General features: G+C 45.2%; 1 long non-coding RNA gene across 1 annotated transcript; it reads right to left on the bottom strand.

Annotated features, from left to right (window-relative positions):
* Window positions 1-5161: 5161 nt before the first annotated feature.
* LOC138512938 (uncharacterized) lies at window positions 5162-10168 on the bottom strand. Its single transcript, XR_011281625.1, has 3 exons — window positions 9823-10168; window positions 7222-7382; window positions 5162-7130 (listed from the first exon to the last, which is right to left on the bottom strand). It is a non-coding gene; the product is annotated as an uncharacterized lncRNA (long non-coding RNA).
* Between the last annotated feature and the right edge of the window lie 1343 nt (window positions 10169-11511).

The raw sequence follows: 11511 nt of genomic DNA, 5'->3' as shown, positions 1-11511 counted from the left end.
CCAATTAATAGATACCTCCCTTCCATCGGTGCCCTCTTTCTTTGTCATCTTTCTGATGTGTTCAGAGGGAGTATGGTGCGTCGTAATGATTTCAGCGCTGCAAACTGGGGGCTTAAAAAGGTTGTCTGCCATTTTAGCCTCAGGCAGGGGTTCCACGACCCTAGAGAGGCTACTCAGACCGGCTCCTTGTTCTGCCAGTGAAGGCTTCCCTTTGCTATTGTCTGTAACATGTTGTTTATGTGTTACCCACTTGCTCACACATGCTTGTGTTAACAGCTTCTCTCAGTCTCAATACCCACGATCATACACCAAGCTCCCCTGCCTTCAGAACACACAGTGACATTTTCTCCTGCTCCACAAGCTGGTTTGGATCTTGCACTCAGCGACTGGTGTACTCGCTACCTGAAGAGTTTTTCCCGAAAATCATCCTGGGGCTAGTATTCTATGTCTATTGGAGCGCTGGTACAGCACAACTACTGGGCCTGTAACGTGTGTTAACCCAATATGTCAGCTGTATAAGATCACTCCGGTTGAGCCATAAGGGGAGGATTTCCCTTAAGTGGGTGTTTTAGGGTAACCTGCTCACAGGGCTTGGGGGGCTTAATGAAATCTAGGGAATGCATTATGTACCAACTCAAAGGGTTACATCACTTAACAGAGCTTTCCCTGTTTCCCAGAATCCACCTGTCTTCTTCAACGGACCCCCTTCATGCACTGCATCACACTATCTAATGAAACACTTTACAAGTGAGAAATCTTCACCAATGTTAATGGTTTACAGATAGGAGAGTGCAACTGTCAGAGCTAGGTTTTGCTGCTGAGCGGGGCGAAGTGCCGCTCAGTGGGGCGCCACCGGCGTGCCGGTCAGGTCAGAGAGGGGTCAGGGTCTGGCCGGGGGTCACTAGCATTTACTTAATTTTGTGGATATAACTCGAAACTGTTGATGCTTAATATTCAAGGCAAAAACTGGCAGGGTTTTTTACCCGATATATATTTAATTTATAAAACCTTACACTACAAGCCACATCTATTATCAGTTACAGACCACATATTTGTTATGGAGGGAACGTCCAATTAAAATTTAATTTCAATTTGACAATGAAATCTAGAGATCCAAATCAGATCCATCCATCAGTAAGGCAAAAAAGAACAATTCAATAAACATTCGAAAGCAAGGAACATACCATACCGTGCTGGTGGTAGCCGGGCCAAACAATACAAAACCACAGACTGCAAAGGAAAAATGTTTTAATAATTTTCCTAGATTCTCTGACACATTACACAAGGTCGTCTGCTTGGCACAAACAAGCCATTTGTCCAGACATTTGGGTTTAAAATAAAATACTCTAATACTATAAATATCAATACAATACCAGATTGGGAAGGGGAGCAAAAATAACCTTTTGTCCCAGCAACAGACATATGGATCCTCCTGAAACAAAGTTAAACATTAGCAAACAACTTATGTACAACTTTCAATGTAATTGTCATTATTCCCTGAGTGCATCAGTGAAATATCGTTTGTAAACATTTCTTAGTACCAAAATGCCAATGTGTGGCCAAACATTTGAGCTTAAAATAAATATCCTTAATATCAAACGCTTGTTGCATAACATAACTATGCTATTCAACTAACGTCCTCCCTCCTTCGCCTACTCTGGCTCGCATACCTATGCTACGAAATGTTTTATGTAAGAAAATTTGCTTTGTAACCATCTTCCTTCCATTGTAACCAGATCACGTATTCATGTAACAGCGCCGCAATGCTTCCCGGGCTGATGTGCGCTTTAAATAAATCCAAATAAATAAATAAATAAATAAATAAAATAATGACTCAATAAATACACACAAATACAATACATGTAATGCGGATGAAACTGTTCCTTCAAATGAAAGGTGAGAATGAGGTTGTGTCCCATGCGGCGGTAGGCTACGGAAGACTAACGTGCTTGAAGATGTTTTGCTGTGCCAGATTAGGACCAAGAAGCCCTCCACCGCAACAAAAAACCTATGGAGCGTCTGCGCTACAGATCCTGCATGATTTCATTGAAGCAAATGTCAGAATTACTTTGTCAAAGTCCACAGAGTCAGTCAGGTCTCTTTCAATACTTAGGAAGGCTACATTTCAAAGTCTCTCTTTGCCCATTGTTGACCGTAAGTAACTTTTGATCAACTTCAGCCTGCTAAAACTTCCTTCTGCAGCGGCGCTTCTTACAGGCAAAGTGAGAAATATTGTGTACAAATTAGAAAGGTTTGGTAAACCCCTGCATATCATTGGCTGTCAAGAAAGGCAGCACATTGTTTATTACTAACTGCTTGTTGTCAGAGAATATTTCCGCATACAGTGCACAAAAAGAAGAATCCTCTTCCACAGAGACATCACCTTCATAAAATGTTGCTAACTCTTTCAATGCATCAGAATTATCTGAGCTAGTAAAATGTTTAGCATCAAGTGCTGAGAATGTATTCACAGTATTTCTAAAATGTTGAAACCTCACTGTCATCTGAGCAATGAAGGTATCAACAAGAACATCGAGGGTTTCTACTTTGAATGTCTGCCTCCCACTCTCTAAAGGATTATCATCGGCTGCTTCATCATGAAAGCTTTTCTTAGCCCTCGCTCTTCAGCCATGTTTCTAGCATCTGATTGAAACTGATCAAATATATCATCTGACAAAAGCTTCTCTAGTTCCTTACAGCATGTCACAACCATGCGTTCTGTATCTACTACTTTGCAAATATGTTGACATTGTATGCACAGTTTGCAGTATGTTGTGCCAAAAACATATTAAGAATTTAAACTATAATTTCAATTGTGTTCCAGAGCCTCTGTGCATCCCAACGTGCTTTTCTGTGTGCATTTGGGATGCATCCAGTGGATATTCGGTGCAATGCTGTACTACTTGGTACAGTGCTTTGTTTCACAGAATCTACTGCACCAGGGACGTCATTTAGGGATCGCCAGAGGTCGCAACTTTTTTGTAATGCAAGCTCCTGGGTTGTGGCCAGCACCATGTGGCTCTTTACTTCTGGAGTGGCTGGCTTTCTTGTCCAGGCCCCTTAAAAAAATAAGAACAGGAGTGCCACAAGTCTAACACTTTCAGCACTGACCCTAAATAAGAAAGAATAGGAATACCAAATAATGTGTCTTTCTGGAATTCTATACAATAATTGCTAGACTCATTAAAGGTTTATTTCAGGCAAACTTCAGGGGGTGAGCCACTGATTTAGTCTGTTCTTAAAGGCCTCAACTCTGCCTTTCATCCTTCTGACGTCGATAAATGAGTACCAACACAGGTTGGGTGATATTGTGTGTATATTCTTTCTATATAAAGCGCTATATAATAACTCATCACTATCATTTGGTCATGGACGTCTGCTTGCATTCACAGTAATTTGGTAATATGGGCCTATACACACTGATCTTAATGACACATATGGCGATCCATTCTTGTATGAAATGTACATCACATTATAGTGATGTTGTAACCATATTTTTCGTAGTGTACAATGCTATGTGATGCCACTTCCTGTTTTGTCAACGGGTGAAAGGTCGTGTTACATCGCTTCCCACAATATCACTTTGGGGTGGGGTCATGTCGTCAGGGGGGGTCAAGAGTCATGTGAGGTCACTTCCGCTACCCCTGGCATTTTGGTGAAATGACGTCCCTGTACTGCCCTTTTACAACTAGCCCATCTAGTGTCAGATAGCTTTTTTAATGTCAGGGCTGTTTCCTGTAGGTCCTGCTCCTGTTGATCTTTCTGCAGAACTTTCAAGCGAGGCAGACTGCCAGTAAGGAAAGTGTACAGTGCCTCAAGTGCACCAAAAAATAACTTTCCTTTTATACATGACTGTGCAGCATCAATCAGCACAAGGTTTAAATTGTGCCCAAAACTGTGAACATATATAGCTCTGGGCGAGACTTCTTTCACAAGTGCTGGCAGTCCAGCAATACATCCGGACATAGTGCTTGCAGCATCATACCCCTGCCCATGGATTAAGGAAACATCCAGTTCCATGGACTCTAAAATCACTGCCAATAGTTTATAAAAGACTGCTGATTCTGCTCCAGGAAGTTCAGCAAATGTTTCAAAATGTTCAGCTGCATGACCAGGTGATGTAACTCATATAAGAGATAAAGAAAATAGATCAACTCTGCTGACATATATGGTTGAGTCAACAATGACTCTATAGAATTTGTAATAATGCGTTCAAGGGCTCCTGGCACTTCCCTGATCCGTTCAGGCAAAAAGATTAGGACAAAAAACAAATTATCAGGGTGAGCCCGAATATATTCTGACCCAAAAAGGATTTTTAATGAGTTTACCTAATTTAAAAAGGTAGACATCACAATTCCATTCATCAATTTAGAATATAGAAGTTGGCCATTTTTAATTTTCAAGAAAAATGCACATTGTCTTTTTAACCGGTGAACTAGTGAAATCATTCTGGATGACATGGCTCAAGTAGGTTTCATTCTGATTACCATGAGCAATATGCTGTGCTAAAACATTGCCATACTTGGACATCATCTAGAGTAGCTCCAAAAAATGTCCTTCATTGGATGTATTTCCCAAATCTGCATGTTTACGTGTCCACGGAGAGGCATCATTTGATATGATAGATTATTTATAATGCGATTAATACCCAGAGGTTTCTAAGCGCAGACCCGGGGATCGAACCCGTGGTGCTCTGTGTCGTCTTGCTTCCAAGGCGAGCACGTTGCCCCTGAACTATCCTCCTCTGATGCATCCCTTGCTTGGGGAGATAAAATATAGCATCAAGCAGTCACCTTAGAATACCACTGTCTTTCTCTGTCTGTCCCTTTCAGCTTTTTTTTTAGCTCGGAAACAATAGTTCTATCTTCACTAATTCTAAATTTGGCTATTTGCAGCTGTTTTTCAGCTTCACATTGTATCTTGGAATGTTCATGCATTACAATTTTTTCTGTTCCTTTTTTAAAATTGTAAAAAACACAGCTAGGATCAGACCAAACCTTTGAAAGTGATAATTTTTATTATCAGCAAACAACCAACATGCAAAGCAAAAAAGACAGCTACTTCTAGCAGAATATACCAACCACTGCCTTACTACAGAGAATCCACCTGCAACTTTTTTTATACCACTCTGGGCTAAATCTTAGAAGATTGGAATCACATGGAAATTGTTTACAGCCATCTTTTAATCCAGGCTGACATGGACCAGTTGCAAGAACTGCTTGAACTAAAAGTGCTGACATTGCCCTGCTCTGAAACAGGTATGGATCTTTCAGGTAATCTTGGAGCATGTCAAGTGTGACCTGCATTTTTCTTTTCAACAAAACATTTTATTAAGCATTTGAATAGAAGGTAAATCAACATCATATCAGTGCATTCATGACATTAAGTTTCACAGATACATGGGGGATCCAGCGAATGTGTTTGTGGGTCCGAACTTCCGAGCGCTCTCTTGTCCCACTGTTGTAGTGGGGTTGGGGGTAGGTTGCTGTTTTCCTCGGTAATGACTCTTTACTGGAGCCAGTGGGTCATGGGCGGACGACGGGCATTTCCTGGGAATTTCTCTGCATAGCCCATGAATGGGGCCCAGTTGTTCCGAAATGTATTGATGTTTTCCAAGCGGAACGCTGTAATTTTTCCTGATACAACTATGGCCCAACATTTCGTCAACCACATGGGTATTGAGGGTTCCACGGGATTCTTCCATAGCCGGGCCAAAGAGATTTGGGCGGCCGTGAGAAGCTGTGGGCATAGGTGAGCTATCTGGCCCATGAGTGGCAATGCCCCGGCCCCAGTGTCCCCCAACAGTATTATTCACGGGTTCCATGGGATTTGTAACCCTGTGATCATTTTGATTTGGTCCAGCACCTCCCATCCAGCACCTCTCGCAAGCCCATAGCAGGTGAAACAGAGAGCCAGTGGCTGCGCAACCTCTCCGGCATCCCAGGGGAATTGCCGGGTTGCTCTTATGAAGCTGCTCTGGCGTTATGTAGTACCTATAACATACTTTGTATCTCTCCTCTCTGTTCGTAATGCATTAAGTGCTTTTGTGGAATCTAGCCCATATTCTGTCCCCGTCTTCTATTTCATTGTGCAACTAAGGTCCCCCTCCCGTCTGAGCATATATTTTTCTTTTATTGTTGGGTCCGATTTGTCTAGCAGGCTGTAGGTATATAGTCCAAATGTTCCCCTTGTTGGTGCCATCGTTAGGGTCCGTTCCAGTGCTGTTAGCGCCCTCCCTCCTTTCTCCCTGATTGGCCCATGTGATGTCCAATGTCTTAGCTGTGTATATTGGTAACGCTGTGCCTCTGAAATGTTAAATTTCACTTTGCATTCTTCAAATGTAAGGGGACTACCATCCACCAGGAAGTCTGATACCTTCCGTAGTCCTTCTTCCCTCCAGACTGCAAAACTTTTGGGGGGAATGACTGGGGTAAAGTTCGGTTGTTCCAGAATGGGGTAAGAGAACCAAGATTGCGGGTGCATCAGCACATGCAAGCTGCATTTTTACAGTTTGACACTGTGTTTATTATAGCTGTGAGGGGGTCTGGATTTGTTGAGGTTTACAGGGCTGATATATGTGGGAGGTCAGAAAGAAGGGACGAGCAACATGCTGCCTCAATTTGTTTCCAGCGTGGCTGGTCCACCATCAACGCCCATGCAAATGCGTTTGACAATTGAGCTGCCTACTGATACCTGGACACATCTGGGATCCTCAGCCCACCAGTTCCCCTCCCACGGAGCATAATACACTTAGCTATACAAGGTTTCCCCCCCAGATGAATTTCAATATGTGACCTGCATTTTTACATTCCCACTGCATTTCCCAATGTCCACAGTGTCCTTGTCTTCTTGTACTACTTGTGTGCCAACATTGGTATCTTCAACAATTTCAGTGCAATCAGCAGTTGTGCAACCAAGCATAACTCCAGGCAGGGTAACAGTGTCTGTTGAGTGATCAGGAGTCAGACCCTCTGTAGATTCAGTAGAGCATTGTGGATACTCAGGAATGTCAGTACATGATGAGTGATATGTGGAATGTATTGTGATAGGAGGAGAAGCAGTAGGCAGTAGACATATGTTCATCACCATAAGCATAGTGGACAGAATGAAGGGGATTTTCCTTCTGAGTTCTGAAAGCAAGGATTGAAAGAATCTTGTAACTACAATAACATCATTCAGTGGTTAAAAACATTGGCATTACATGAATGGGCAATAACTTACCTTTGCTCCTGATTTTTAGTGGAACCCTTGGGCTGGATCCTGAAAGCAGACATAATTTGGCAAGTTTCTGTTTGTTGACCTGTTTTTGTCTTGTGGCACCAGACGTGTTTGGTTTAGATGCTGATGAATCTGGATCCATAATTTTGCTCTATTCCCTACTCCTGCAGAGAGAGAAGGAAAGCAACACAGAAAAGTGCACGTTTTAATTAAGTTTACACAGCTAACTTACCAATGATTCAAGTTGTACTGAAACAAGATTGTCTCTCTCAAATAAAGTGATGAGCTAAACACATGTTAAAGACCTCCTGGCTCCCGCCAGGCTGGATTGCACTACAATGCTTGGCTGTTACTACAGAGACAAGCTCGTACTGGAGGGTATAAGGCAATGCCTGAGCAAAAAATGCAAAATCCCATTGTGGGACAGTTTCTGGGGTCAGAGTGGGGCACTTATTTGTGGGCCATATTGATAGTTACTTGACCATGCAGCTAGTAGTTTCAACAGTATTACTGAAATTAATGTTCTTTAAAATGCACAATTTGAATCACATTTCATCAAAAACATTCCCCTTGGGTCCTACTCAAACTGTCTTCCACAAAAAGGAATGACTTGCCATTTATCCATTGCTGGCTTGGCTGGTGGCTGCTTAGCCAGAAGCAGCACCTTGCAAGCTTGGACTTGCAAGCACGTACTGGGAAAAATTGAATACTAACAAGTGTCCGGGCGCAGGGAGAGTCTCTCTCTCTCTCTCTCTCTCTCTCTCTCTCTCTCTCTCTCTCTCTCTCTCTCTCTCTCTCTCTCTCTCTCTCTCTCTCTCTCTCTCTCTCTCTCTCTCTCTCTCTCTCTCTCTCTCTCTCTCTCTCTCTCTCTCTCTCTCTCTCTCTCTCTCTCTCTCTCTCTCTCTCTCTCTCTCTCTCTCTCTCTCTCTCTCTCTCTCTCTCTCTCTCTCTCTCTCTCTCTCTCTCTCTCTCTCTCTCTCTCTCTCTCTCTCTCTCTCTCTCTCTCTCTCTCTCTCTCTCTCTCTCTCTCTCTCTCTCTCTCTCTCTCTCTCTCTCTCTCTCTCTCTCTCTCTCTCTCTCTCTCTCTCTCTCTCTCTCTCTCTCTCTCTCTCTCTCTCTCTCTCCCCCCCTAAAGCCCCGCTAATAAGCAATCTGCATTTGCTTTCAGCTGCTTCAGCTCAGTCCATCTCGGGAATTCTGACTCGGCCTCAAAGTAAATCCACCCACGGCCAAATAGGCTCATCTCATGTATCTTAACATGAGTCATTTCCTAAATCTTCAGTGCACGCTTGCGAGTGGTAATGTTCCCCGGTCCCTAGAAAATAAAACCGTGATTCTAGGCACTGATGTGAACAATTGGTTACTTGGAGCCCCATCGGAGGCAGACATATGACTATCTGTTCCAACCCTCATCCTGGTGGGTGCCTTAAAAGAAAAGGGCATCTGTACCTTGGCATAGAAATAGCACAAAGATCTTCACTCACTAGCCTAGAAGTGTTGGCCCATTGATGCTGAAACATCTGGCACCAAGCTCTAAACTAAACATTATTTTCAACTCATCTGTTTCTCACTAGTCCTACTTGCCTTGTTGTGACTCTTGTGCTTCCCTCCCTGGACCATATCCTCTGGCCATATTTTTTTTTTCTTTTTTGTGTTTTTATGTTGTTCAGTTTGGTGTTGTTCGTCTGTATGCGCCAGCATGCCTTCCGGCCCATTGTGCACAGAATACATGTAATAAAAAATAAAAAATAACATTAGGGTATTGCAGCACCTATGATCCCAATAAAAATGTGTTGCGATTGAACGCTGTAAAAGGGAGGTGTTGTGTCTTGCTCGTCTGACATCTGGCTGGACGTGCATGCTCCCAGCTCGTAGGAGCTGATAAGGCATTCCGAGTACCTCCTTAATCTACCCCTGACGAGGAGAGGCGCAACAATAGATTAGCATTAATAGTGCCATTAATTAAGTGGCAGGTACTCTGCAAAAACAACAATCTGCCTCTGCCTCAGTGTGTGTGCAGCGTGCCCTGGCCTGTCCCAACTGCCAGCCAGCCCCACCACCTGGGCCCTCAGAAAATGGGGGTGAAAATATATACACTAGTCACGGACTCAGTGTTGGTCCGGTTGGACTCGTCTCGACGGTCCCTCGTCCATGCACAGGCCAGACAGCAGTTGAGTGAGCACTGAGCACTGTGAGAAGCACTGTCTGTGCAGCAGCATGCTGCAGCGCAAACAGCAGCAGCCAGCACACCCCCTTGCCCAGTTGCTCCTTGCAGCCTTGACAAATGCAGCCGAGGGCAGGCCAGTACTTGTGTGTGCCTGGCCCCTGCCCACAAGCAGCTGGCTCGCCTCTGCCCAACAACAGCAACGAACACGACACACCTGGTGGACCCGGTCGGAGCCAAGCCTGTAGCTCATTTGCTAACTGTACTTGTACTACAGGGCACACTTAGTGGGGATGGTGCATTCACGTTTCTATTACTAGTTTGACAAAAAATGTATGTCCCTTTTTATGCAAAGCAAACATGTATTTTACCAATATATCAGAATACACCATAGGTACACACGTCGATGAACATGATGGACACACATATAATGGACTTACTTTCTTCAGTGAGCCTTCTGGGCTGGCCACGCAGTCAGTCGTCGGTCTGTGTCGTGTCGACGTCGACCCACTCATCTCATTTTCCAAATTCCTGGAGTGGTCCCACTGGGAATGAGTGAATCTGGGGCCGCGGCAATTCAGCGATGCACCACCAGCGGGCCGCAGCTGCAGCACTGTGACTGCCAGGCAGCAGCAGCAAGCCAGCCAGGGGTCCTCAGTCTCTCCTCCTGAGTTTCCTCCACTGACTGTCTCCAACCAGACTCCTGGGTTGTGGCGGCACGGACTAGGCAGGGAGGCAGGTGGCCAGGCGTAGCAGCTGCACTATCAGGGGGGCAGCAGCGGCACAGCACTGAGACTGCACTGCAGGCCAGAGCCAGGCAGGCCAACATCACTGGCAGGGCAGTACGGCTGGGGCTGGCTGACAGTGGCTCGGCTGACTGACTTGCGTGGTGTGCGTGTATGTAATGGGAGTGCGGACCCTTGTGGACGAAGAAGGCATGGCACGCACGCACTTATTTCTGGGCTGGGCACAGATTTTTGCTGCATTTATAGCAAATGCTCTGGTTTAGCTGTGTTGGGTTGTGGATGGCTCCAGATAGTCTGGCCTGGGTCGGGCCGGCCCGGGGAAGGGGGGAAATAATTTCCAAACTGCAAGCATAGTGCGATTTTCAATTTCATTGCGACATAACCGGCCGGCATGACCATGAGGCGAGCAGGCTCAGTCGGCTGGCTGGCTGGCTGGCCTGACTGACTGACTCTGCAGCCTGCCCTGCAGCATGTCTTACCAGGCCTGCAGGCAATGCATTCAACTCTGTCACTGTAGTGTGGATTATAACACCTGAGTCACCAGCCAGCCCTGCCCTGCAATGCAATTGCAATGCATACATGTTGCACCTGCACGTCAGCACGCACATGCACTGTACTAATAAAAGACTGGCCGCTGCCCGCGCTGGCACTTTTGGTTCAATTATGGCACCTGCAAGTGCGGCTCTGCCCAGGGGCCACGTGCCGGCTCGCTGGTGGTGCACCCAACGGTGCCTCATCGGCCCGGCTGTCTTTGTTGTGTGTGTGAGTGTGACTTGTGTACGGTCAAGTGCTGCTGTCAGTGGCGGGCCTACCGCCAGCTGCATGGCAATTAATGATGATCCGACTCCTCTGCCTTGCCAAGCGGATGGGATCAATAACATTTCCAGTTCAGCGGGGTGGGTGGGCCGCTGGCTCGAGCAGTGTCAATCAAACTCAAAGCTAAACCTAACCGAGTAGACGAACATACATGATCCTCCACACATAAACTCATTGCTGCAAGGAAAGAAACCAAGAAGGCATGGAAAATTAATGTCTTTATTTAATCCAGACACAATTCCTTCGTCGGGTCAGTCGGTGTTAACAATACATCTACAGTACACTCGTCTCTTCTGCCACCAATAATGTTATAATGACCGGCCCGGTGGCCACGTGCCTTTTTGCAGGCATACTTACTTTCAGACCACTGATATGTTTTTGAAGTCCTCAGTCGACTCAACACCCAGCAAAGAAACATACTAAATGCTAATGTTGGCGTCGGCAACGCAATGTGGACGGGCATGTTGTGCTTACTCTCTCTGATAGCAAAAAATAGCTTGATGCAGAAACCTGAGTGTGTGTGTGTCTGACACTTAACATGAAATGCCCCAGGCCCCGGGCCGTACA

This window comes from Ambystoma mexicanum, chromosome 12, assembly GCF_040938575.1.
Source record: "Ambystoma mexicanum isolate Mex_15411 chromosome 12, UKY_AmexF1_1, whole genome shotgun sequence".
Lineage (NCBI taxonomy): Eukaryota > Metazoa > Chordata > Amphibia > Caudata > Ambystomatidae > Ambystoma > Ambystoma mexicanum.
The sequence above is the reverse complement of the archived record's forward strand: the minus strand, read 5'-3'. Positions and strand labels throughout refer to the sequence as shown.